Raw genomic sequence first — 27292 nt, 5'->3', positions numbered from 1 at the left:
CAACAGTGTAAAAGTGTTCCTATTTCTCCACATCCTCTCCAGCACCTGTTGTTTCCTGACTTTTTAATGATCACCATTCTAACTGGTGTGAGATGGTATCTCATTGTGGTTTTGATTTGCATTTCTCTGATGGTCAGTGATGGTGAGCATTTTTTCATGTTTTTTGGCTGCATAAATGTCTTCTTTTGAGAAGTATCTGTTCATGTCCTGAGCCCACTTTTTGATGGGGTTGTTTGTTTTTGTCTTGTACATTTGTTTGAGTTCATTGTAGATTCTGGATATTAGCCCTTTGTCAGATGAGTAGGTTGTGAAAATTTTCTCCCATTTTGTGGGTTGCCTGTTCACTCTGATGGTAGTTTCTTTTGCTGTGCAGAAGCTCTTTAGTTTAATTAGATCTCATTTGTCAATTTTGGCTTTTGTTGCCATTGCTTTTGGTGTTTTAGACATGAAGTCCTTGCCCATGCCTATGTCCTGAATGGTAATGCCTCGGTTTTCTTCTAGGGTTTTTATGGTTTTAGGTCTAAAGTTTAAGTCTTTAATCCATCCTGAATTAATTTTTATATAAGGTGTAAGGAAGGGATCCAGTTTTAGCTTTCTACATATGGCTAGCCAGTTTTCCCAGCACCATTTATTAAATAGGGAATCCTTTTCCCATTGCTTGTTTTTCTCAGGTTTGTCAAAGATGAGATAGTTGTAGATATGCGGCGTTATTTCTGAGGGCTGTGTTCTGTTCCATTGATCTATATCTCTGTTTTGGTACCAGTACCATGCTGTTTTGGTTACTGTAGCCTTGTAGTAGAGTTTGAAGTCAGGTAGCGTGATGCCTCCAGCTTTGTTCTTTTGGCTTAGGATTGACTTGGCGATGTGGGCTCTTTTTGGTTCCATATGAACTTTAAAGTAGTTTTTTCCAATTCTGTGAAGAAAGTCATTGGTAGCTTGATGGGGATGGCATTGAATCTGTAAATTACCTTGGGCAGTATGGCCATTTTCACGATATTGATTCTTCCTACCCATGAGCATGGAATGTTCTTCCATTTCTTCGTATCCTGTTTTATTTCATTGAGCAGTGGTTTGTAGTTCTCCTTGAAGAGGTCCTTCACATCCCTTGCAAGTTGGATTCCTAGGTATTTTATTCTCTTTGAAGCAATTGTGAATGGGAGTTCACTCATGATTTGGCTCTCTGTGTGTCTGTTACTGGTATATAAGAATGCTTGTGATTTTTGTACATTGATTTTGTATCCTGAGACTTTGCTGAAGTTGCTTATCAGCTTAAGGAGATTTTGGGCTGAGACAATGGGGTTTTCTAGATATACAATCATGTCATCTGCAAACAGGGACAATTTGACTTCCTCTTTTCCTAATTGAATACCCTTTATTTCCTTCTCCTGCCTAATTGCCCTGGCCAGAACTTCCAACATTATGTTGAATAGGAGTGGTGAGAGGGCATCCCTGTCTTGTGCCAGTTTTCAAAGGGAATGCTTCCAGTTTTTGCCCATTCAGTATGATATTGGCTGTGGATTTGTCATAGATAGCTCTTATTATTTTGAGATATGTCCCATCAATACCTAATTTATTGAGAGTTTTTAGCATGAAGCATTGTTGAATTTTGTCAAAGGCCTTTTCTGCATCTATTGAGATAATCATGTGGTTTTTGTCTTTGGTTCTGTTTATATGCTGGATTACATTTATTGATTTGCGTATATTGAACCAGCCTTGCATCCCAGGGATGAGGCCCACTTGATCATGGTGGATAAGCTTTTTGATGTGCTTCTAGATTCGGTTTGCCAGTATTTTATTGAGGATTTTTGCATTAATGTTCATCAAGGATATTGGTCTAAAATTCTCTTTTTTGGTTGTGTCTCTGCCCGGCTTTGGTATCAGGATGGTGCTGGACTCATAAAATGAGTTAGGTAGGATTCCCTCTTTTTCTAATTGATTGGAATAGTTTCAGAAGGAATGGTACCAGTTCCTCCTTGTACCTCTGGTAGAATTCGGCTGTGAATCCATCTGGTCCTGGACTCTTTTTGGTTGGTAAGCTATTGATTATTGCCATAATTTCAGATCCTGTTATTGGTCTATTCAGAGATTCAACTTCTTCCTGGTTTAGTCTTGGGAGGGTGTATGTGTCCAGGAATTTATCCATTTCTTCTAGATTTTCTAGTTTATTTGCATAGAGGTGTTTGTAGTATTCTCTGATGGTAGTTTGTATTTCTGTGGGATAGGTGGTGATATCCCCTTTATCATTTTTTATTGCGTCTGTTTGATTCTTCTCTCTTTTCTTCTTTATTAGTCTTGCTAGTGGTCTATCAATTTTGTTGATCCTTTCAAAAAACCAGCTCCTGGATTCATTAAGTTTTTGAAGAGTTTTTTGTGTCTCTATTTCCTTCAGTTCTGCTCTGATTTTAGTTATTTCTTGCCTTCTGCTAGCTTTTGAATGTGTTTGCTCTTGCTTTTCTAGTTTTTAATTGTGATATTAGGGTGTTAATTTTGGATCTTTCCTGCTTTTCATTGTGGGCATTTAGTGTTATAAATTTCCCTCTACACACTGCTTTGAATGTGTCCCAGAGATTCTGGTATGTTGTGTCTTTGTTCTCGTTGGTTTCAAAGAACATCTTTATTTCTGCCTTCATTTCGTTATGTACCCAGTAGTCACTCAGGAGCAGGTTGTTCAGTTTCCATGTAGTTGAGCGGTTTTGAGTGAGTTTCTTAATCTTGAGTTCTAGTTTGATTGCACTGTTATCTGAGAGACAGTTTGTTTTAATTTCTGTTCTTTTACATTTGCTGAGGAGTGCTTTACTTCCAAGTATGTGGTCAATTTTGGAATAGGTGTGGTGTGGTGCTGAAAAAAATGTATATTCTGTGGATTTGGGGTGGAGAGTTCTGAAGATGTCTATTAGGTCCGCTTGGTGCAGAGCTGAGTTCAATTCCTGGGTATCCTTGTTAACTTTCTGTCTCGTTGATCTGTCTAATGTTGACAGTGGGGTGTTAAAGTCTCCCATTATTATTGTGTGGGAGTCTAAGTCTCTTTGTAGGTCACTCAGGACTTGCTTTATGAATCTGGGTTCTCCTGTATTAGGTGCATATATATTTAGGATAGTTAGCTCTTGCTGAAAGCCAAGGCTCGAGAACTATGTGAAGAATGCAGAAACCTCAGGAGCCGATGCAATCAACTGGAAGAAAGGGTATCAGTGATGGAAGATGAAATGAATGAAATGAAGTGAGAAGGGAAGTTCAGAGGAAAAAGAATAAAAAGAAACGAACAAAGCCTCCAGGAAATATGGGACTATGTGAAAAGACCAAATCTACATCTGATTGGTGTACCTGAAGTGATGGGGAGAATGGAACCAAGTTGGAAAACACTGCAGGATATTATCCAGGAGAACTTTTCCAATCTAGCAAGGCAGGCCAACATTCAGATTCAGGAAATACAGAGAATGCCACAAAGATACTCCTCGAGAAGAGCAACTCCAAAACACATAATTATCAGATTCACCAAAGTTGAAATGAAGGAAAAAATATTAAGGGCAGTCAGAGAGAAAGGTCGGGTTACCCACAAAGGGAAGCCCATCAGACTAATAGCAGATCTCTCGGCAGAAACTCTACAAGCCAGAAGAGAGTGGGGGCCAATATTCAACATTCTTAAAAAAAAGAATTTTCAACCCAGAATTTCTTATCCAGCCAAACTAAGCTTCATAAGTGAAGGAGAAATAAAATAATTTACAGACAAGCAAATGCTGAGAGATTTTGTCACCACCAGGCCTGCCCTAAAAGGGCTCCTGAAGGAAGCACTAAACATGGAAAGGAAAAACCAGTACCAGCCACTGCAAAATCATGCCAAATTGTAAAGACCATCAAGGCTAGGAAGAAACTGCATAAACTAATGAGCAAAATAACCAGCTAACATCATAATGACAGGATCAAATTCACACATAACAATATTAACTTTAAATGTAAATGGACTAAATGCTCCAATTAAAAGACACAGACTGGCAAATTGGATAAAGAGTCAAGACCCATTAGTGTGCTGTATTCAGGAAACCCATCTCAAGTGCAGAGACACACATAGGCTCAAAATAAAAGGATGGAGGAAGATCTACCAAGCAAATGGAAAACAAAAAAAGGCAGGGGTTGTAATCCTAGTCTCTGATAAAACAGACTTTAAACCAACAAAGATTAAAAAAGACAAAGAAGGCCATTACATAATGGTAAAGGAATCAATTCAACAAGAAGAGCTAACTATCATTTAGCAATTTTAAAAAGACCCTTCAGGGCTGGGCATGGTGGCTCATGCCTGTAATCCCAGCACTTTGGGAGGCCGAGGCAGGCGGATTACCTGAGACCAGGAGTTCGAGACCAGCCTGGCCAATGTGGTGAAACCCCGTCTCCACTAAAAATTAGCTGGATGTGATGGCACACACCTGTAATCCCAGCTACTTGGGAGGCTGAGGCAGGAGAATTGCTTGAGCCCGGGAGAGGGAGGTTGCAGTGAGCCAAGATTGTGCAACTGCACTCCAGCCTGGCCCACAGAGCGAGACTCTGTCTCAAAAAAAAAAAAAAAAAAAAAAAACCCAACACTCCATTGTCTTCGTAAAATTTTTATGGATTTAGGGGGTACGAGTGCAGTTTTGTTACATGGATCTATTACGTAGTGATGAAGTCTGGGCTTTTAGTGTAACCAACCCTCAAATAGTATACGTGAATATCTTTCAAAAGAAGACACACCACTGTTTTTTGATGATAATGAAGGATTATAGAGAGAGTACTGGTATAATGGTAATAATTTATTATGCTATACATAGTGTTAATACCTATAGAAAAATAGATAGTTGTCTAAGTACTTGTAGCATAAATTAAGTCACAAGTAAGATTTTTTTAATATGCAAAGATAAAATTTCCATATAAGATATATCTGCTGTAGATAAATAGGATGAAATAGATATATGATTATTGGTATTTATTACTTATCATGACTGTTGGCCGCAGGGTGGCAAATAGGTGTCAACTTAAGTGAAAATTCTAGTTGATCAAAAGGTGCTGCCAGCTGGGCGCGGTGACTCACGCCTGTAATTCCAGCACTTTGGGAGGCCGAGGCAGGTGGATCATGAGCTCAGGAAATTGAGACCATCCTGGCTAACACAGTGAAACCTCGTCTCTCGTGGTGGCAGACGCCTGTAGTCCCAGCTACTTGGGAGGCTGAGGCAGGAGAATGGCCTGAACCCGGGAGGTGGAGCTTGCAGTGAGCCGAGATAGTGCCACTGCACTCCAGCCTGGGTGACAGAGCGAGACACTGTCTGAGGGGGGGGAAAAATAAAGGTGCTGCCTAGGCTGCTGTGTTCAGAAAGATTCTGAGTCCTCATTGAGAAAATGTGTAATGATGGGTTTCTGATGTTTGGGATGTGGGTGGTGAGTGATAGCCCATCTAGGTACCTAACATTTACTATCCTTAGGACTAATATAGCTTAGAAATTAACTGAAAAGTCAAAACAAATTATATTATTTATATATCCCTGAATATATATATTTAACATTCTATCACACAAAACCTAAATAAATTTAATTAAATGTTCAGTGAAGGTTTTATTTTTCTCCCTTTAAATCATAGCTAATGACCAGGCCCAGTGGCCTGTAATCCCAGCACTTTGGGTGGCCCAGGTGGGAAGATCACTTGAGACCAGGAGTTCAAGCCCAGCCTGGGGAACATAGTGAGACTCTGTTTCCACAAAAATTACAAAAGTTAGCTGGATGTGATGGCACACACTTGTAGTCCCAGCTACTCAGGAGGCTGAAGCAGGGAGGATCTCTTGAACCCAGGAAGTCGAAGCTGTAGTGAGCTATGATTGCAAGACAGAGCAAAATCCTGTCTCAAAAAAAGATATCATAGCTAATACTTTCTGTGGTACAGGGAGCCTTTCATAATGTTTTCATGTTTGGGACACTTTTTGGTTGGAAAAATAAAGTGGAGAGATGATAGCAGAAAGCATAAGTCCTACTCTTGGCAGAGTTTGTAAAAAACCACTTAACATACATACGAACCAAGAGTCAAATTTCTTATAAACTGCTTGGATAGTGAATTCTAGAGTGTTTCTAAATCAGAGTTTACAAGAACTCAAACACATAAACAGTGACAGTGAAGACTGGCTGTAATCCAAATAGCTAAAAATGGTTGAAAAAAATTATAATTACAGCTTGAAAATGTAAGTTATAGAAAATACATTCCTTGAGCCATTGGCAGTATAAACATTCTAACTCCAAATGCCTCTCATCTCTAGATAAATCTTCTGGAATTTAAAAAATAAATGTAAGGATTTTCAAAGCTTTTGGTTAATACTGAGAGCACCATAAGAAAGATCACTGAAGATTTGAGAAACATAATTGGGAAATTTGACTACTTTTGACACCATACAAATGTATCTGCCTGAAGGAAAAATTTAAACATTAGGACTAGGGTGAGATTAGTGCTTTATGTGTAGGATAACTTATATATAACTAATAGACACCTCCCAAATGAGCAATGTGAAAAAGAATAGCAGTCTCATTTTGAAAATACTTTAAAAAAGGTTTATATTCCTTAAGCTTCTATTTAAAATGAGTTGACCCTTATCTGATTTGATAGTTAGTTTTCAAAGGAAGAATGAGTCATGTCAGAAATGTTGTCAATTTTGCTTTTACGAGGTTTGGCAAAGGACTTTCTATTTTCTCCATATTTTATGAGATCTCAAAATAGATTTAGGAATTCCCCCCACCCACTCCTGCTCTAGAGTGAACATTGTGATATTAACTATAATTATTTTAAAAGACCTTTCAGCTTCCAAACGGCTTTTCACCTACATTATGTAGCTTTGTTAATCCTGTCAACCTGCTTCAGCATGGAGCGGAGGTGCCAGCATCTTAGTTGTACAAATGACAGCATTAAGACATGGCTGATTAAGGGGTTTTCCAAGGACACATGGTTGCTATGAGGCAAAGTAGGGAGCTAAAACCCAAACTGTCTGATTCACTGATGAATTGTTTTCCAGACCACTTTATGTGGAATGCTATAGGAAGTCTTGAGGAGTATGACCTCTGACTCTTCTTTAAGAACAAATGCCCTTCCTCTACCGACAGAATAATAAAGGTATAGGAATACATGCTGTTTTGTTTTGTTTTGAGATGGACTCTCACTCTGTTGCCAGGCTGGAGTGCAGTGGTGAGATCTCAGCTCACTGCAACCTCCACCTCCTGGGTTTAAGCAATTCTCCTGTGTCAGCCTTCGTAGTAGCTGGGATTACAGGCACACACCACCATGTCCGGCTGTTTTTTGTTTTTTGTTTTTGTATTTTTAGTAGAGACAGGGTTTCACCATGTTGGCCAGGATGGTCTTGGTCTCTTGACCTCATGATTCGCTTTCCTTGGCCTCCCAAAGTGTTGGGATTACAGACGTGAGACACTGCGCCTGGCCGGATTATATGCTTTTAATAAAGGCCCCAGAAAATCTCTCCACAGAAAAAGTTTTAGTGTTGCGCTGCATAATCTTTTCATTATTTCTCCTTTTCTCCTTTCATGTCATCTCCCTGAATGACTTCAGTCCCTCCACAGCTTTGCTCATCATCTGTACTTTGATGACTCCCATCATTGTATCTGCAGCTCAGATTTCCCTTCTTCTATAGCTTCCAACCTAAATGTGTATCCACCTACTGGATACCTCTACTTGAATGCCTTCCAGAGGAGCCAGAGTCAAACTGTTCCAAAATGAATTTACCATCTTCCCTCCACACCTGCTTCCCCTCTGTGTTTCCTGTATGGGGATTCATGTCATCCTTCACTAAACAAACCAAAACTTGAACTGCATCATTTCTTCCTCCCTGTGATCCCTCATAGCCACGCACTCTCCAGCTGCTGATGATTCAGTTTTTCTAACACTTCTTAAATCCTGTGGGCCTTTTCCATTCTTACTGCATTTATCTAGGTCAGCCTCCATGATTTTTCCCCTAGATTAAGGCCTACACTTTCTGCCTGGCCCTTCTTCTTGCAATCTGTCCTGTTTCTCACTCAGTTTCCACATTACAGTCAGCTATCAATGGCTACCCAAAGGATTTATGATCATGTTTTAACTCTTTAATGTGGCCTATAGTCTCAGCTATGTGAGAGGCTGAGGCAGGAGGATTGCTCGATCCCAGGAGATAGAGGCTGTGGTGAACCATGATTGTGCCACTGCCCTCCAGCCTGGGTCACAGAGCAAGACCCTATCTTAAGTAAGTAAGTAAGTAAATAAATAAATAAAGTGGCCTGTAGAGCTTGCCCCATCTGGCTCATGGTTATTGACCTAGCTTCATGCTATATCTCTTTCTGCCTCACTGTCTAAGCTCAAGCTATATAGAAATCAAGTCTCAAGCTATACTGAGTTTCATGTTGGTACTCTTCCTTTATTTATGCCATTCATATATGGTATCACTCTTCTGCCATAATGTCCAGTTTTTCACAGTGTGATGTCCCTTTCTGCCCATTGGAATATTATACCTCTTTGTCCTGCAGACATAGCCAGGTGATTTGTTTAGCCTAGGGAAATGTAAACAAAAGTGGCATCTATAATTTTTGGAGGATACCTTTAAAAGTCATGTTAAAGACAATGGCTTTAAGAGCCATTCAGTGTGATCTTTCTTCAGTCTGCCACAAGACAGGCAACGTCCCACCTGGAGGATGATTCATCAACCTATGTCCTGGAGAGAAGACATGGAACAGAGATGTGGTCAGCACATGATGGCTACAAATGTGAGATTGTAAGGGTCATCCAATATCAGGCAGACCTACTGAAGCTTTTACAAGGAGGTTTGAGGAATAACAGTCTTCCTTAATCTGGTTTATTTGCATGATCTCTTCTTTATTTTGTGTGTTTTCCTCAAAGATGTTGAGCGAAATAATTCTAGAATTGTGAAAATTTTAGTTTTACATTAAATCTTACGGACATAGAATGAATACAAAATAAACCTTTCTAGTTCTAAACTACTGAGACTTGGATGTCTTTTTTGTTTTCTCAGCATGGCTTAGCCTGCTTTTACTGTTACTTCTGCCTTGGAAAGTCTTCTTCCCCCTCTTTGACCAGCTAACTCCCATCCATTGTCTCAGTTGAGGTTTCATTCTCTTAGTAATCCATCTCTAATTCCTTGGCTGAATGGCACTCTTGTGTTTCTGTGTCACTCTGTACTTCTCCTAATATTGTTGATTACACCGCACTGTAATTTATTGGTTATTGTTAGTGTCCCTACTAGATGGCCAACTCTGTAAGGGCATAGTGCATTTCTTCCTTGTTTATCATTGTAGTCCTATCTCTTAGTACCTAGTAAACAAATGTTATGCAATAACTATGTTGTATGAAAGAATGATAAATAAATAAATGTAGGAAAAGTAGTCAAAAGTAAATCAATTCTCACATCCCCAAATACTGTGAAAGATTTTTAGCTTCAAAACTGCATAAGCAAGAGCTATAATTGGAAATTTTCTTTACTGTGGTAACAGATGGAACACTGAAAGGAAAACTTATCATTGACATTTAACACATACCAGTGCCACTTTCTGTTATCACACATTTGCAAACTACAGAGCTCTGTGAAAAGTTTTAATTATAAATTGTAGTCTAGATTACATTTTTGTTCTATGAGTCCCTTGAAAGTGTTCAATTTCATTGTGGTAGTCATGTCCAGTAACAGCTCCACTAGCCATAAAGACAATTTATCTCAGGATCACAAATGTAAGACAGTAATGGGGCCATTCAATTTCAGGCAAACCTATAGAATTTTTTTTCTCAAGGAGGCTTGGTGGGTAACAATTTTCCTTAATCTGGATTGTTTATATTCTCTCTTCTTTATTATGCGTGTTTTTATCAAAGATGTCAGGCAGTGTGATTTTAATCTAGAATTGTGACAATTTTCATTTTACATGAAATCACAGGACAGTTTTAGTTGTTTGTGTTTTATGTTACTGACTTCCTAGAATAAGTGTCATCTATGCAATAGGTTTGCAATAAATTTTTATTTCCAATCTACACCTTCCTCTTACTACTGCTTATATTTTTTCCTTCGCTATTGAGTCTCTTTGAAACATTAAAATAATATTTTATATATTTTCACCTACATTTTCTAACATCTCTTACTTTTTACTTTTAATGCTCTACCCAAACTCACACACACACACACACACACACACACACACACACAGAGGCCAGGCCAAATATTTTAGCTTAAGGCCATGAAATCCAGTGACAAAAGTCTACTAAACTTTCTAAAATTTGTTTCTATATTGCGCATATTTTTAATTTTCTGTATATTATGATACACAGAAAATCTTAAAAACCTTTCTGGTTGGGGAAAAGACTGCCCCTCCTGGAGCTAGTCAATTCTCAGAGATCTAAAGCAGGAGTGTGCCTTTCACATCCAAACTCAGCAATCCGGAGGCATGCCTCCTCTATCTGGCCTGTGCATCCCAGGGGACAATATTTCTCTGCCTTAATCATCCCAGGGCCAGGTACCAGGCAACTAGGGACTACCCCTATAGTTCAGAGCCCACTGACATTATTATTACCCAGGCCTAAACTGTTTTCTCTTCCTTGCCTTTTTTTTTTTTCCCTCTGTGGAAACTCCAGTAAAGGCTCTGGACTAATGCTTATGCTGTCTCCTGACTCCTGCCCTCTGCCGTCTGACTTAAATCTGGTGCTTCTCCAGTGATCCTGTATGGAATACAATGACCCCCTCTCGAGAATATGTGAGTAAAATAAACTTTCTTTTCTTTTCCTCTTGTGTTTTTTTTTTTTTTTTTTTGAGACGAGGTCTCACTTTCTTGCCCAGGCTGGAGTGCAGTGGTGTGATAAAAGCTCACTGCAGCCTTAATCTCCTGATCAAGCAATCCTCCTGTCTCAGCCTCTCCAGTAGCTGGGACTACAAGCAGGTACCACCATAGCCGGCTATTTTTTGTGCTTTTTGTAGGGTCAGGGTTTCTCCATGTTGCTCAGGGTGGTCTCAAACTCCTGGACTCAAGTGACCCACCTGCCTCAGCCTCCCAAAATGCTGGGATTACAGGCTTGAGCCACTGTGCACGACCCAGCCAAACATTAATTTCTTGTACCTCTCCTGGGTCTTGTCTCGTGGCTGCACTTTATTGAACATCACAAAAAAAGAGCTCAGAGCAGCCTCATATATTTTCCTTCTTTTTGCCAAACCCTTTTAGATTGTTTGTTTGAGTGGTCATCTAGGCTTTTGACTCAGATTCTTTCTAAAATGACATCTTGGACTACCCCTCTGTGCCACACATCTTAGTCCATGGGCAAGAGATGCCTTAAATTATAATTGACCCAGGCTCCCAGATACTGCACCCCCAACTCTGGCTCAGTATTTTTATTCCTGATTACTTGGGAAGGAAAAAATTGAGGATTATATGTTCTTTTGTCCCCCTCCAGCACCCTGGAGCACCACTTGGGCCTTGTTGAGAATTCTGCTTGATCTGAGGGACTCTGAACATTTAGTTTTAAAGTCACAACCTGGAAAACACAGGCTTCTAAACCAAAGTCATAAAATGTTAGGCCTGAAAACCTCTTATGACACATAGACTAATGTCTCATCTCTTAGATGAAGACATTTAAAGTCAGACACTTTAATGGTTTACTTATTATTAGAGCTAATAAGTAGAAAGTGAGGAAGTAGAAACTAAGTCTTCTGAACTTTTGAGTGCTCTTTTGTTTAGACTTTTCTATCTTTTGCTTTCTGTCTCTTTTTTTTTTTTTTAAATCAACTTCTACTTCAGATACAGGGGGTTACATGTGAATGTTTGTTACATGGATACATTGCACCCAGGTAGTGGGGATAGTACCCAACTGGTAGTTTTATTTTTCTTTATCTTCTTTTCTCCTTTCTTTCTTTCTCTTTCTTTCTTTTCTTTTTCTCTCTTCTTTCTCTTTCTTTCTTCTTTTTCTTTCCTTTCCATTATCACAGTACCTATTTCTCATATAGTTTCTGAACTTCATTGGTCTTACTGCAGTTCACATTTTAAATGAAGCCCATCGGTGGACCTGTTGTACAGTACCAGGCATGTTTCACGTGAGGTCACTAATGAATAGTAAATTTCATAAACTGATTTCCTAGATTAATGGATTGGAAGAGAACATAGGAACTAGAGCAGTGGTTAACTGGGGATTAAAAAGGGCTCAAGGCTTTCAGCTTGGTGGAAGGCAGGCAGATAGTATGTACGTGCTTGCACTTGAGGTAACGCAGTGCTAAGGCTTTTTTGGGAGAGGGGAGAGGAAAGATGATAAACTTAGGTTTAAATATACAGAGTTTAAGATGATAGTAATGTATCCAAATGGAAATATCTAAGAGATAGTGATGATGATACAAGAAAAGAAGAAAAATCAGGACTGATGAAAGATGTAGATAGGAAGAGGCTCTTTAAGCAGTGAGTGTGACTGTGAAGAGAAAATACAGAGATAGGCAAGAGAGATGGGCCTGTGGTCAAAATTAGCACTTCTAGCAAAGGAAGCAGAGAAGGAACAGCCAGACATGTTCTTCTCTGAATAACAGTGATATAGTTTCCTGGAATCCCAAAGTAGAGAGATTCTGCAGGAACAGCCAGGATTGGGAGTAGCAGGAAGTGTGGAAGTGTTATATGGCTTATCCAAGCAGATGTTCTTTCTAGGACTTTGATTCTTAGTTGAAGAAGTAAGATTTGACTCCTGCATAAAGAAATCTAGAGGTTGAAATGAATGTAGTGTCTAGGGTGTGAGAACATCAACCTGCTTCAGCCACAAGCGCTTGGCTCCCTGTGGATACTGCTGCCAAGATCGCTTCATTCCTGCCAGTTTTCCTGGCCAGTCCTCAGCTTCCCATTAACTATGAGTTCCTCCATTCTGCTAAAAATTATCTTTCATATTTAATATGGCCAGCATCAGTTTCTGTTGCTTGCCTCCAAGCACTTTATATGACACACAGGATAACTTCATCTTATTTATGAAAGCCTAGAGAAATATTGATTTCTGTAAGCAGACTCCATACTGGGGATGGCAGAGATGGAAAAGGAACTGTATTTCAAGATAAAAATGTCTTCAGTCATCTTAAAGGGGTCAAGTTCAATAGCCTGAAGATGGTAAGATGTTCCGTTGTAGCAGATCAGGAAATGAGTAACTGGTGAATTGAAGGAGGCTATAAATACAGGCAAATTTAAGCAGTTCTAAAATACTAAAGATCTTCAAATTTGGTTACAGGGGACAGGATGTGCATGTATGTGAGGTAGGCTACAAATGTCATGGGGAGAAATGTGAGAAAATCAAACATGGCACTTAGAGCAAATCAAGCAAACACATAACAAAATGTGTTGGTGGGGATGGGGTGGCCCGGTGGGATGGGGTGGCCCGGTGGAGAAGGAACCTGTTATAGCCACCGAGTGAACAGAACTGATTCCAACACATCACATACGACAATATGCTGGGTTTTTACTATGATCTTCCTAATTTGTACCACTATTACAATAGAAATAAGTTATATTACAGCAGGAAAAAAATAAAGAAATTACTACCGTTAACAAATTTGAAGGGATTATGTTAATAATCAGTTTTTAAAAATTGAGATGGGGGGGGTCTCACTTTGTCACCCAGGCTGGTCTCGAACTCCTGGACTCATGCAGTCCTTCTGCCTCACCCTCCCAAGTAGCTGGGAATACTGGTGCGTACCACTACCCAGCCTTGTCATCAGTATTGTTGACATTAAAAAAAAAAATCAATGAAAGTAGGCCCATGATTGAGAGAACATTCCCCCCCCCAATTCTTGCAGATACCCAAATTGTGAAATATTAATATTTTTAATCTTTGAAAACTCCTTATTTGGGATTAAGGAAATATGCTCCTCTAGAATATGAAAATCAATATTGATGTACTAGTTAGTTTTCTTGATATATTTTAGCAGATTTCATTAATTTTTTTCCATCAGAAATCACATTTTTGTTACATACGTCTTTAGTGGCAACATGAATAAACATAGAATAGCTTTAATTTCTTTCTTTTGCCATTACTACAGATAGATTGGCCATATTTTGTGGGGAATGGTTAGCATGTTGCTATTTCACAGTTGTCAATAAATTCATAAAACATTACTTTCAGCAAATCTGTAAAAAGTCTTGTTTGCTTTTCTATGTTAAATATATTTTGAATTACTTTGAAGTAAAGAAACTCTAAAGTCCAAAGAAGATTGAAAAAATGTTTTTAACATTATAAAATCTAAAATAAAGCAAACACTAAAAGGAAACGTTATTTTTTTCAGTTAATTACTTGACATGCAGCTTCAACATGAGACTACATACAACACGCAGAATACAGCCCAAGGCTTTACGGTGCCTCTGGTCTTTCTTTTAGGTTTACCATTTTATTCTTAGCACCTGACACTGTGCTGGACACATGATAAGTACTCAATAAGTACTGATAAGAAAATGAATAAATAAATGGATAAATGGTGTCTAAATTTTTTTGATTACATGACTATGACTTCTATGTAACTAGTTTCTATAATTTCAACTCACTACATATAAATTCCAGGGGTGCAATAAGTAGTCATCTCTTTATCTCTACAAAATTGTAAAATCTGAAGTTTACCACATAGACTACTATTAAGAATCTCTGCATTGGCCGGGTGCGGTGGCTCACGCCTGTACTCCCAGCACTTTGGGAGGCTGAGGCGGGTGGATCACAAGGTCAGGAGATCGAGACCATTCTGACTAACCCGGTGAAACCCCATCTCTACTAAAAATACAAAAAATTAGCCGAGCATGGTGGAGGACGCCTGTAGTCCCAGCTACTCGGGAGGTTGAGGCAGGAGAATGGCTTGAACCCGGGAGGCGGAGCTTGCAGTGAGCCGAGATAGTGCCACTGCACTCCAGCCTGGGCGACAGAGCGAGACTCCATCTCAAAAAGAATCTCTGTATTTAGCATGGAATACTAACATTTCAGTAGGATGTTTTTGATTATATATATATTTTTTTCATTATCATATATATCATATATACACACTATATATACTTGTGTGTGCATATATATATATATGTACACACAATTTTACATATATTTAATGCTAAAGAAACTTGTTTAACGGTCTTTGTTTAATGATCTTAAACTTGCCCTGTGTAATAAGTTAACAAAACTAAAACTAATCATGCCGGATTTTTTTTTTTTTTGTAACTTAAGAATCACCTCACTTTCATAATAATAAATTACTTTTGAACATGAATATCATTATTTAATGATCCAGGACATTACACGTACAGAAACAAGTTTGAAGACCTTTGAGGGTGAACAAATTCTTTCTTTACTTCCTTTTAAGAGCTTTTTTCTAAGAACTGAATAGTTTAAAAATTGTGCTATGATTTGACCAAGCTGAGTCAGAAAGATACAGTGAGGAGGAATAGGGAAAAAATGTCATTTGGCATGGTTCTAAACTTGTAGAAAAGCTACGGTTTAATACTATCTTAAAGAAATATATCAACTTACATTTTTTTCAAAATGCATCATATCATGACAACATTTCCATAAAACTACATTTTAACATGGAAAGTATTATTGTCTTCAGTTTAGAAATAAAATATCAGAATATCATAAGGAGCAGTGGACTTGATACTGCAGTCATAGAACTAATACAAATTAAGGACTAATACTAGAGATTCATGTCTACTAAATAAATGCTCAATATATGCATCATATTTTCTTTTTTTTAAAATTATACTTTAAGTTCTAGGGTACATGTGCACAACGTGCAGGTTTGCTACATATGTATACATGTGCCATGTTGGTGTGCTCTAGCCATTAACTCGTCATTTACGTTAGGTATATCTCCTAATGCTATCCCTCCCCCCTACCCCCACCCCACAACAGGCCCTGGTGTGTGACGTTCCCCTTCCTGTGTCCAAGTGTTCTCATTGTTCAATTCCCACCTATGAGTGAGAACATATATGTATACTATGAGGCCTTTCAGTATCTTCCAGTAATCGGAGTGATGACTCTCCTAACTTTTACACAAATGAGATTTTTAACAGCAGCATTAAATGACTGCTATTTTCAGGTCACGATGTTAACAGTAAAATGACATTATTTCCATATAGTTTTTCTCTGACAGCAATAAAGAGAAGATACTTTTGTTACATGTGTCAGGATTGGCCATTTATGTCCCAGCCACAGTGTGGTTCCTTGAAGTATAGAGATAGCATAGAAACAAAAATGACCAAAAGCAGTGGCTGACAACTGGGCTATTTTATAACTCTTTTGGAACCTACAGGATTGAGCGACAAAATACTTCCGTTGAAAGTCAGAGGAGTCTTTCAAAAGATTTCATGGGTTACACCTTTCCCTATGTTGTAATATCTTCAATGTGCTTTTGCCCTCTCCAGTTATTTTTTCCATGCTACAGTGTAAAGAGGCAAAGCTTATCAAGTAAATCTTTCTAGGGTCTGTTTTCTCTCTCTCACTCTCTCTCCCATCACCACCCCGAGGATCCTATCTAAAATTGGGGAAATCAGGAAGAACTACAGTAACAGAAAATCTCCAATGCCTTAGAGGAGATCTTAGTCAATTAACTAGATAAACAGAGAGAAAGAAAAGTCTTTAAATACCTGTCGACCTTGAGTAAGAATGTCAGATATCTGCTTTGGATACAGAGAAAGACAGAAAAGATTCAATTTTTCTGCCAGTCAGCATAGGACACTAAAAATGGTTAAATGTTAAGTGTCCTTATTATTCTTTTTTTTTTTTGAGACGGAGTGTCGCTCTGTCACCCAGGCTGGAGTGCAGTGTCACCATCTCGGCTCACTGCAAGCTCCGCCTCCCAGGTTCACGCCATTCTCCTGCCTCAGCCTCCCGAGTAACTGGGACTGGACTACAGGCGCCTGCCACCACGCCCAGCTAATTTTTTTTTTTTTTTTTTTTTTTTTTTGTATTTTTAGTAGAGACGAGGTTTTACCATGTTAGCCAGGATGGTCTTGATGTCCTGACCTTGTGATCCGCCCGCCTCGGCCTCCCAAAGTGCTGGGATTACAGGCGTGAGCCACCGTGCCCAGCCGATTCATTCTTAAGTACCTAGGGAATTAGCCTTTGATATTTTCCTTAGGATTCATCAACCGTGTTAGACCACTGAATATATCCTGAGACCTCCAAAGTCCGCACTATTTCTCATCTTTTTCTACAATCCACTTGATCCTTGGTTCAAACAACTAGCAGTGATAAAGATCATCATTTATCAAAATGGATTTTTGCAGGACAAAATACATTGTCTTGTGTGTTAAGAATTTGGGATAGGCATGTATAGGATGTGGCAGGGAGGAAAGTTTTTAGCTGAAGTACATTTGAGAAATGCTGTATTGAATAAAGCCAAAGCATTTGTTTAACACAATGAATTTTCAAATCATCAATAAATTAATAGCATTTCTAAAGCATGTTTAATCATATAGCCCTGTTACCCACCACTCCCCACCTTCACCACTGTGGACACCATCTAAATATTTTTGAAACTTTAATGTTTCCCAATCTCGATGTGCAAATGCTGACACAAAGGCTGCTGCTTGCCCCGTGTTGTGTCCAACAGATCTGCAGCCCCAGCACTCCCCGTTCCCTATTACAGGCTTTCGAAATATTTCCTGGTTGCTGCTATTTGGGCAAATGACCTCAGAAGACCTGGAACATGATTGAAATCATTCATCCCCAATAGTGTCATGTTCCTTCCCTCATGCAGATCAGATTGTCTTGCTTCCTAGCTATTCTCCACATGTTTTTTAAAATCATCCGCATTTTTAATTTTTTTCAATTTTTTTATATAGCCTGCTCTATCACCCAGGCTAGAGTGCTGTGGTGTGATCATGACTCACTGTAGACTTGACTTGCCAGGCTCAAGTGATCCTCCCACCCCAGCATCCCAAGTAGCTGGGACTACAGGTGTGTGCCACCATGCCCAGCTAATTTATTTTATTAGTTTTTGCAGAGATTGGGTCTCACTATGTTGCCCAAGCTGATCTCAAACTCCTGGGTCTTGACCTTCCAGAGTGCTGGGATTACGGGCATGAGCCACTGTGTCAGGCCTTATTTTCCACTTTCTATTGAAAGCATCACAGATAAGTTTCTTACTTTATTCTCTTCTAATTTAGGAAAACTAACGATTTCTTAAAATTATTTTGTATTTTCTCATTAACCATGTACCGTATTGCCTTATTTTAGCACAACTTTGGTCCGATATACATATACACACTATTCTATGTTGCTCTAATTTATCAATATAGTATTGTTGGTATAGTAGAGACCTACAAAAAAGTTATTTGACCCTTTCAAATTTCTCCTGAAAAAATTACAGTTTTAAGTACTTATCTGTGTTCTATTTCTTAGCATCCTATTACTTATCAGTTACCTATGAGGGAAAAAGGTATGTTTTTCTAGATCATTTGTACCTACCTCCCTCATGGTCTTTTGTTAGGATCTTCCCTTGACTGGAATTTCTGCTGAAGTTCAGTGGGAGTGGGTAAAAAGGAAATTCACAAATAAGAATACAAGTCAATCTTAGGTGAAATTTCTACTTACTTTCTCACCTTGACATCTTATTGTTGGCCTTTCATCGAGTTAACTGGCAACATGACTAAATTACCACAGTAAGAGTATTGTTAACATCACAATTTGTTTGGAATTAGGCTGTGGGAAAGAGGAGTTTCTACAGAAAGTTAAGCCAAGTTAAACAGAGAAGGGAAAAAAAATACTGTTATTCCCTTTACTCCAAGTCTGGGTTAAAGGGTTGATTATGTGGGAAGATGCCAAAGGGTCAGATATGCAAAACCCATGGAATCTGGCTTCCTGACAAATACCTAAATATAAATTATGGTTTCAAGTACTTTTTCCTATTTTGTTCCATTAATTTGGGAATTCTGATATAGATTGTTATCAAAACCCAAAGGAAGTAGTTTATTCTTTCTTACAAATGGTTGGGATATTTACTAAGTAAATAAAAAGTTAATATTGTAATATATTTCTGCAAAGATATTTATATGGCTTTAGAGACAGCATATTTTTCAGTTGGAGTATAACAAGTCAATTATACAATTAGCCCTTAATATATTTTTATACATGTATGATCTCATGTCTTCATTGACTCTTTAGAAAAGATTCTTAATGGAATAGAACATTTCATAAAAATTTATATAGTATTGTCTTTAGGTGAAATATAAAGCTACATTAATTTGGCATTCCTATGTATTATTTGGAAGTTGGCTTAAAATAATATTACTAAATAATGTAAATTATTGAAACTAAACTGTAGGAATAATTGCTCCAGCTCAAATCAAGGGCCAATTTGATGAAATTATCGCTGATGTTTTTAATGGATACTTACAGTGCGAAATAACTTCTCTGAGGTCAACCATGCACTGCATTGCCTTATTTTAGCACAACTCTGGTCCAATATACACATTGCTCTATGTCACTCTAATTTATCAATATAAATATTATAGCATTGTTGGTATAGTAGATGCCTCATATGTACTGATTACTGTATTAAAAAAAATTGTTTCTTTTCCAAGAATCATAGTGCTGTTATTTTAATTTTAAGCTTTATGTTCCTTTGGTTATTCTTTTTAGACTTGAAATAAATTCCCTAAACTTGAAATCCAAAACAATTTCTTTCTTCTCCTTTTCCTCTTCTTAACCCAATGCCTGTGGCTGCCCTGATTTAAGTCTGTTTTGAATTAATTGTATTTTGACCAAGAGCTAATAATTTTTCCTCATAGCCCACTAATCCTACTTTAGAAAGTTTGAAATGTTTCTAGAGAGGATTGGGTATTTTTTTTTCCTTGCTAACCAAGGGCTGCTGTTACTTGTCCTCTGACAGTAAGCAAACAGGAATGCCAGTGAGTGTGGAGCTAAGATCAGATACAAAGTCTACAGTTTGATGAGAATAAACAGGCCATACATACTTTTTACTAAAAATGTCTTTTTTCAATATGTTTTATTTAGTTAGTGCTCCTGAAAAGGCGCAAAATTATCTGTCTTCTACAATATGTATTAGCCTCATTGAAATAATGCAGTTTCAGGATTGACTCATTGACTCTGGTATAAAGAAAGATGTTTCTTAGATAAAAATAACAAGTTAGAAGAAATGGAAGATACAAAACATTTTATTTGGGTGGAAAAATTAATAAGTACTGAATTTTATAGTCAACTGTCTAGAATCAATTCTTCTGTTAGAAATAGAAAAGAAAATTGGAGAAGCTGGAATTGTTTTCATTCTAATTACAGATTGCCGAATCTTCCGACAGCTCTGAAACCCATAAGAGAAGATGAAAGGCAATTTGTTTTGTGTTGATTTTATATAATTCACTAATACACACTTCATGTCAGGTTATAAAGACAACTGACAATTTGACACAGCATTTCCCGCCCAAAATTTTACATTCTCTGATATGAATTTTATTTTTAGAAACTGTCTTTGAAAAACTGGATTTAGACAACATATGCTTCTCCCTAAATACAATTTGTTTAGTGTTTCTGTATATGCACAGTGGAATGTTGTTTTTTGAATGATATATGTTTTACTGGAGTGCTCAAAGTGAAAAAAGAAGGAAAGTAAAAGGGAAGGTAGAAGTGAAAAAGAAAGAAGTTATAGAGAGCAGAATAAGTTTAAAAAAAGAAAAGTAGAACTAAGAAGATGCAGTGTGATGGGCGAGAGAAGAGAACAGGAGAAAGTGAACATCTGGTGAAAAGAAGGAAATGACAAGGAAAGAAAAGAGGAGAGAAAAAGGAAAAATAAAAATAGAAAAAGGGTAAAGAAAAGTGGTAGAAATTAAAAGAGAGAGTAGTTTGTTGTTAGCAGGTGTTTTGTTGCTGAATCTACTGCTGAAGATTGAAACCTCACTCCTTTCCCACTGGGAGTGAGACTGACAATGTAAAGAACAGCTTATCTTCACAGGTACAGGACAAAGACAAGACTAGATCATCCCTCTGCCCACCCTGAGACAAATGTATATTTGACTTGTTCCCTTAATCTATGTTTATTTTATCTTATGTTAAATGCAGATTGACTGAGTGTGTCATTGACTGTTCCTCTTTCCTTCCTGCCCTCTGTTTCCACTTTCAAAAGTGAAATCCTCAAAACCATCTTTGGAGAAAGCACAGGCCATAGATCCTACTGTGACATGTGTCTTTTTCCTGGGTATGTCCTCAACATTGGCAAAATAAATCTCTAAATTAATTGAGACCTCTCTCAGACACTTTTTGATTTATACTTGTATGAAAGACTTGATCTTGATCAGGTCTAATAAAAAAATAAACAGAATATTTTTTAACTTTGGCATAAGAGCATACCAGTTGTCTTTTATCTATGACCAACAACTTCAGCATTGGCAAAAAAAAGGACATTTTCTTCCTGTCTAATTTGCTGATAAGCACTAACAAAGCTTTCTCACACTAATTAGTTCTTATTAGGGAAAAATAAATAATGACATTAAATTTCAATTGCATAGGATTTTTAAATTAATAAATCTTTAATAATTTTTTGAAAAATTAAATAACATGTATATTTAAAAAGAAAAAAAAACAGCTGCTGATATAGTATAATAGCAGTTGAAAAAGGTCTGTGCTAGTGTTCAGACTTCAGAGAGATAGTGATGACTAACTGCCCTAAGCATAGCTGTGTAGATTCCATGGACAACTCATATTAGAATGAATTTTGCTTGTGTCTCCAAAACTAAATAATACTTATCCAGCTCTATAAACCTTACAAGTCATGTCCCTTCAAATCATTTTACTGACAAGTTTTGATTTGTCTCCCTGTCCTTCCAAGAAAATCCCATTTGTATAAAATCTACTTTATCATTAATACCCTTCCCTGCATACATTTTCAGGCATAGATAAAGGAGACAAAACATCCCTATGCTTTGCTACTGATGATGTCAGCACTTTCAACATTCAGACTTTAGTATTAATTTTGAGCATATGACAAATAAATAAATGACCACCTTACATTTCTCTTGTGGTGTTATCCAAGTCCAGGTACAAAATACAGGTTTTGATAAACTTTTCTTAAGTTCAGACTGATCATAGACTCATGTTAAATAATATGGGCTCTCATTCCTCATTTTACAGATGAGAAAACTGAGAATTACAAAGATGTAATAACTTAAACTTCTAAGAGCCACAATTGCTCCATGATTTTGGATTAGGTCTTTAAATTTTGCATGAAGTTATTAAAAATTCAGATAGACTGTTAACCAAAAACTTGTGCTTGTACATTCTTTTAGTTACTAAGTTTTTAACTATGAAATTTATATTCAAATTAAAATATTAATATTACATTTAATATTGTAAGCCACTTATCATTTTTATCAATATTAGAAGCAGAAGCTGTGTTCAAGCCACGGTTTACCAGAATTCTCATCTCGAAGAGTGTATCCTGCTGTGTCAACTTCATGATACTAAAATGGCCAGTAATGGACACAGAGATGGGGGGTGAGAAAGAGAAGTGGAGAAGCGGAACTTGACTTCAGGTTTCTTATGCCATAAGATGTTAGGTTTATCTTCTTTCCTGTCAAAAGTGTTACTCAGATTTTTTTAAAATCTGCTCACTTGTGCGTGTGCCAGGTACATATTAATTGGTTGTTATGAATGAGAAAGAATGCCGTGCAGTCTAGTTAAAATGTCAGGGTCGGAAAGAAAAGGTCAACCTCATTAGAAAATAAAGAAGTCTTACTTTTTTCACACACTTGGGGCCAAGACACGATGAAAACATATTTCCACATATAAGGGATTTCCATTATTTGCTGTTCATTTTCTGTCAGTCTGGAGATGCTGGAGAATGGGATCTAGTTTTAAAAGGAAGAAGATAAATTGGAACTAAGATAAGAAGGCTCTATCGAACCATTCCATCAGTCACTTATCTTTTAGGGTTGCATCCAGGATGCCTGCTTCTACTTCCTGGGTGTGTCCTTGCTCCCCATAAAGCAGAATTTGTTGATGATTCTGAGTACTGAAATGGACACTTTTTCTGTTATCTCCAGAGTCTCTGTGCTTCACAGTAATGGATTAACTCTAGTAGTTGTGGGTGAGAGATGGAAAGTCATCATTTTGTTTGAACTCCTCCTTACCTGATCTTTCCATCAAATCACCGAACTTTTATTCCAGCTCTAGGAAGGGTATATGATGCTCTAATAGGGTGAATAAATTTTCTAAATTTAACATTATTAATAGGAGAACAAAATGCATACAATTTTTGATGTTTTATACTTAATAGACTTAAGTATAAATATGTACCTTAATATATACTTTTAAAAGTATATACTTTTATTTTAAAGAGTATAAACATATATTTTAAAAATATCCAAGCAGATGGACTCTTGAGATCAAGTTTCTGCATTGTAATTACAGAATAAGATTATTTGATATCACCAATCTGTATATTTGTAGAAAAATATAAAATAATTTCTCTATTGCTCTTTAGATCTTCTACATGTTCATACCTGGAAAACAAAACTTCCTTGGTGCTGGGAAATAGCAGTAACAAAATAGGGAAAAATGGCTTCATGGAACTTAAATAATATTGGGGGATAGAAAACAAATAGAATAAATTAGTAAAAATACAGTCTGTTAGGTAGAAATAAGTGCCGAGGAAGAAAAGAATAAATCACAGTAAGATGACGAGAAATGGTGGAGGTTGGGGCGGGGGGTCTTAAAAGTATAGGCAGTATGATTAAGGTAGATAATATTGGTTAAGTAGAGAATATGTGAATGAAGACCTGAAGGAAGTGAGTGAATGAAGACCTCTTCTCACAAAGGAGAAAAGGAATTTGGACCAAAATCATGATCAGGGCAAGGTCCCTGATGGGAGCTACCCTAGCAAGTACAAGAAGCACTGAGAAAGTCTGTGAAGCTAGAGCAGCAGGAGCAAGGGTGAGCATGGCAGGGGATGAGGTCAGACACATGGTGGGTGTGACTCTCACTGAGTGCATAGGGAGTTCATGGGAAGGTTTATGAGCAGAGGACAACAGTGTCTGAGTTATTCTTTGGCAGGGTTCCCCTAGCTGCTCTGTTAAATTAGATTGAATGGGTAAAGGAAAGTATTAGGAAGACCAGTTAGAAGGCTATTTACTAATGTAGGTAAGAAATTCTGGTGGAATAGATTAGGGGGGTGTGAAGTGGTCAGTCTTTGGTTTTAGAGACAGTCTTGCTCTGTTGCCCAGGGTGGAGTGGGCCAGTCATAACTTACTGCAGCTTCAAACTCCTGGACTCAACTGATTCTCTCCACTTCAGCTTCCCAAGTAGCTGGGACTACAGGTGGGCACACAACTACACCTGGCTTATTAATTTAATTTATTTATTTTTGTGGAGACAGGGTCTTGCTATGTTTCCCAGGTTGGCCTCAAACTCCTGGCCTTAAGTAATCCTGCTGCCTCGGCCTCTGGAGTAGCTGGGATTACAGGCTAACGTCACTGACCCTGACTGCATCAGTTTTGAAGTTTTAGCCATTAGGACTTCTCACGGATTAGGATGTGCCTGTCAGCAAAAGTCAAACATGATCCTAAGGATTTTTGCCTAAGCCACTGGGATCATGATGATGCCATAACTGATATGAAGAACAATCCAGAAGGAGCACATTTAGTGAGGGCGGGGAGACTGGATATTAGAAGCTTCATTTCAGACCTCTTAACTTTGAGATGTCTATTAGACATCCAAGAGGAAAGGTCCGGTAATCAGTTGACTATGGATTTCATAGAAGAGATCATAGTGAAGATAAAATTTGGGAATCTCCATAAAATTAAAGGGAAATAAATGAGCATAGTTTTGTGTTTTCCTTTACCCGCCTTCAGTGGAGGAGTACAGACAGGTAATAGGCTAAAAATGGGAATTGAAATGTATTCAAGGAAATAACAATTATTATTGGCAATGAAATTTTGGCTGGGTAACAGCGAAAAAGGGCCGGGCACGGTGGCTCACGCCTGTAATCCCAGCACTTTGGGAGGCCGAGGCGGGTGGATCACAAGGTCAGGACATCGAGACCATCCTGGCTAACATGGTGAAACCCCGTCTCTACCAAAAATACAAAAAATTAGCCGGGCGTGGTGGCAGGCGCCTGTAGTCCCAGCTACTCGGGAGGCTGAGACAGAAGAATGGCATTAACCCAGGAGGCAGAGCTTGCAGTGAGCCGAGATTGCACCACTGCACTCCAGCCTGGGCGACAGCGCAAGACTCCATCTCAAAAAAAAAAAGAGTGAAAATGACACTATGAGGAGATTGAAAGAAGATATGGTTTGGTTGTATGCCCACCTAAAATCTCATCTTGAATTGTAATCCAGATTGAGATCCCCACGTGTTGGGGCAGGACCTCATGGGAGCTGATTAGATCATGGGGGCAGTTCCCCCGTTCTGCCGTTATGATGGTGAGTGAGTTAGCTTTTCCTTCTTTCACTCATTCGTCTCCTTGCTGCTGCCATGTAAAGAAGGACGTGTTTGCTTTCCCTTCCACCATGATTGTAAGTTTCCTGAGGCCTCCCCAGCCTTGCAGAACTGTGAGTCAATTAAACCTCTTTTCTTTATAAATTACCCAGGCTCAGGTATGTGCTTATAGCAGTGTGAGAATGGACTAATGCAAAAGATAATGTAAAGCTTGTGGGATTAATGAGATTTAAGGCCCAGTGTGGTAGAAAAATTATTATAGTTGTAGTATTTGAGCTGTGTAAGTGGGGAGTGTATTAGGGTTCTCCAGAGAAACAGAATTAATATTTTATCTACAGATATATGAAAGGAGATTTATTATGGGAATTGGCTCACGTAATTATGGAGGCCAAGAAGTCCTACAGTATGCTGTCTGCAAGTTGGAGAACCAGGGAAGTCAGTTGTGTAACTCACAGTCTGAGGCTGATGGACTGAAAACGGAGGGCTCTGATGTTCAAGGGTAGGAGAAGATAGATATTTAAGCTCAAGATGAGAGGGTACATTTGCCCTTCCTATGCCTTTTTGTTCTATCTGGACCCTCAACAAATTGGATGAGTCCCACCCCCATTGGTGAGGGCAGATCTTCATTGCGTCTGATTCAAATGCTCATCTCTTCCAGAAACACCCTCACAGACATACCCAGAAATAATGTTTGCCAGCTATCTGAGGATCTCTCAGCCTAGTCAAGTTGACATGTAAAATTAACCATCACCGCTGGAAAGATTTAATGTGGTATCTGAGAATTAGTTGTGTGAAATTGATATTATGAAAACATTGAGATGTTTGGAAATGGCAAAATGAATGACTGAGATAAGATAGAGGATAAGATCACTAGAGGATAGAAGCAGGAATTGGGAAACAGTAATATTGCATGAATTGCCAAGAATGAAACTGATACTCTCAACTAGCAAGGCAAGACTTGAAGAGAATGACAGTGAACAAATATTCAGTTACAAGTTACTATGTAACAACCCAAGAATTCAGTGGCTTAATAATTTATTATTACCTCTCATAGTTTAGTGTGATAACTAGGCTAAGTTGAGCATGTCTTCTTGGAGTCTTTCCTGCAGTGATTGGCTGGGGGCTTTCCTGGGACTGTCAGCTATAGCGCCTTCTCATGGCCTCTCCATGTGACTTGGGCTTCTCATAACAAGTGGCCTCAGGGTAGTCAGCCTTCTTTCATGGTGACTGTCTTCTAAGAGGCAAGAAGCAGAAAGAGCCAGATGAACTAAGGGTTATATCTGGAAATGGTAGGTGATACTTTCACTGTATTCTATTGATAGTCAAAAAGCCTGAAACAATTTAAGAATGTAAAGAAACAGACTCTAGTATGACATGGGGACATCCCAAGGTTACACTGCAAAAAAAAAAAAAGAAGTCAGGGTCATCTTTGGAAAATTCTGTTAGCCATAGACAAGGAATAAATTATAAGGTATTAGTGGCCTAGATGGGTGGAGGTGGCAAGGGTAACGGTATAAAATTCATGACTGCAAAAAGGAGTTATTTAAGTAATAAATGAAGGCTTGGGGCAGACAGAGCCAGTCGTCTACCAATATATATTTTGAAACATATTTTCCCTGTCTTCTTCGGTAACAGAATTCTGAATTTATTCACTGAGATATTGTGTCTTAGTAAGATTTCATTTATCAACCTCACTTGTAATGAAAGATAGATATAGACAGATAGATGTTCAATGAAACATAAATGAAAAGCCTTCAGTGGATATCCAGGGAAGGTCTTTAAAACTGGAAAAAACATCTGATGTTTGCCTCTTGTGGTTCATTCCCCTGGTCTTCTCTCTCTTTCTGGAATATAGGTATATTAGTTTTCTTTTCTGCATAG

The sequence above is a fragment of the Pongo abelii genome, chromosome 3, assembly GCF_028885655.2.
Source record: "Pongo abelii isolate AG06213 chromosome 3, NHGRI_mPonAbe1-v2.0_pri, whole genome shotgun sequence".
NCBI classification, from domain to species: Eukaryota; Metazoa; Chordata; class Mammalia; order Primates; family Hominidae; genus Pongo; species Pongo abelii.
The sequence above is the reverse complement of the archived record's forward strand: the minus strand, read 5'-3'. Positions refer to the sequence as shown.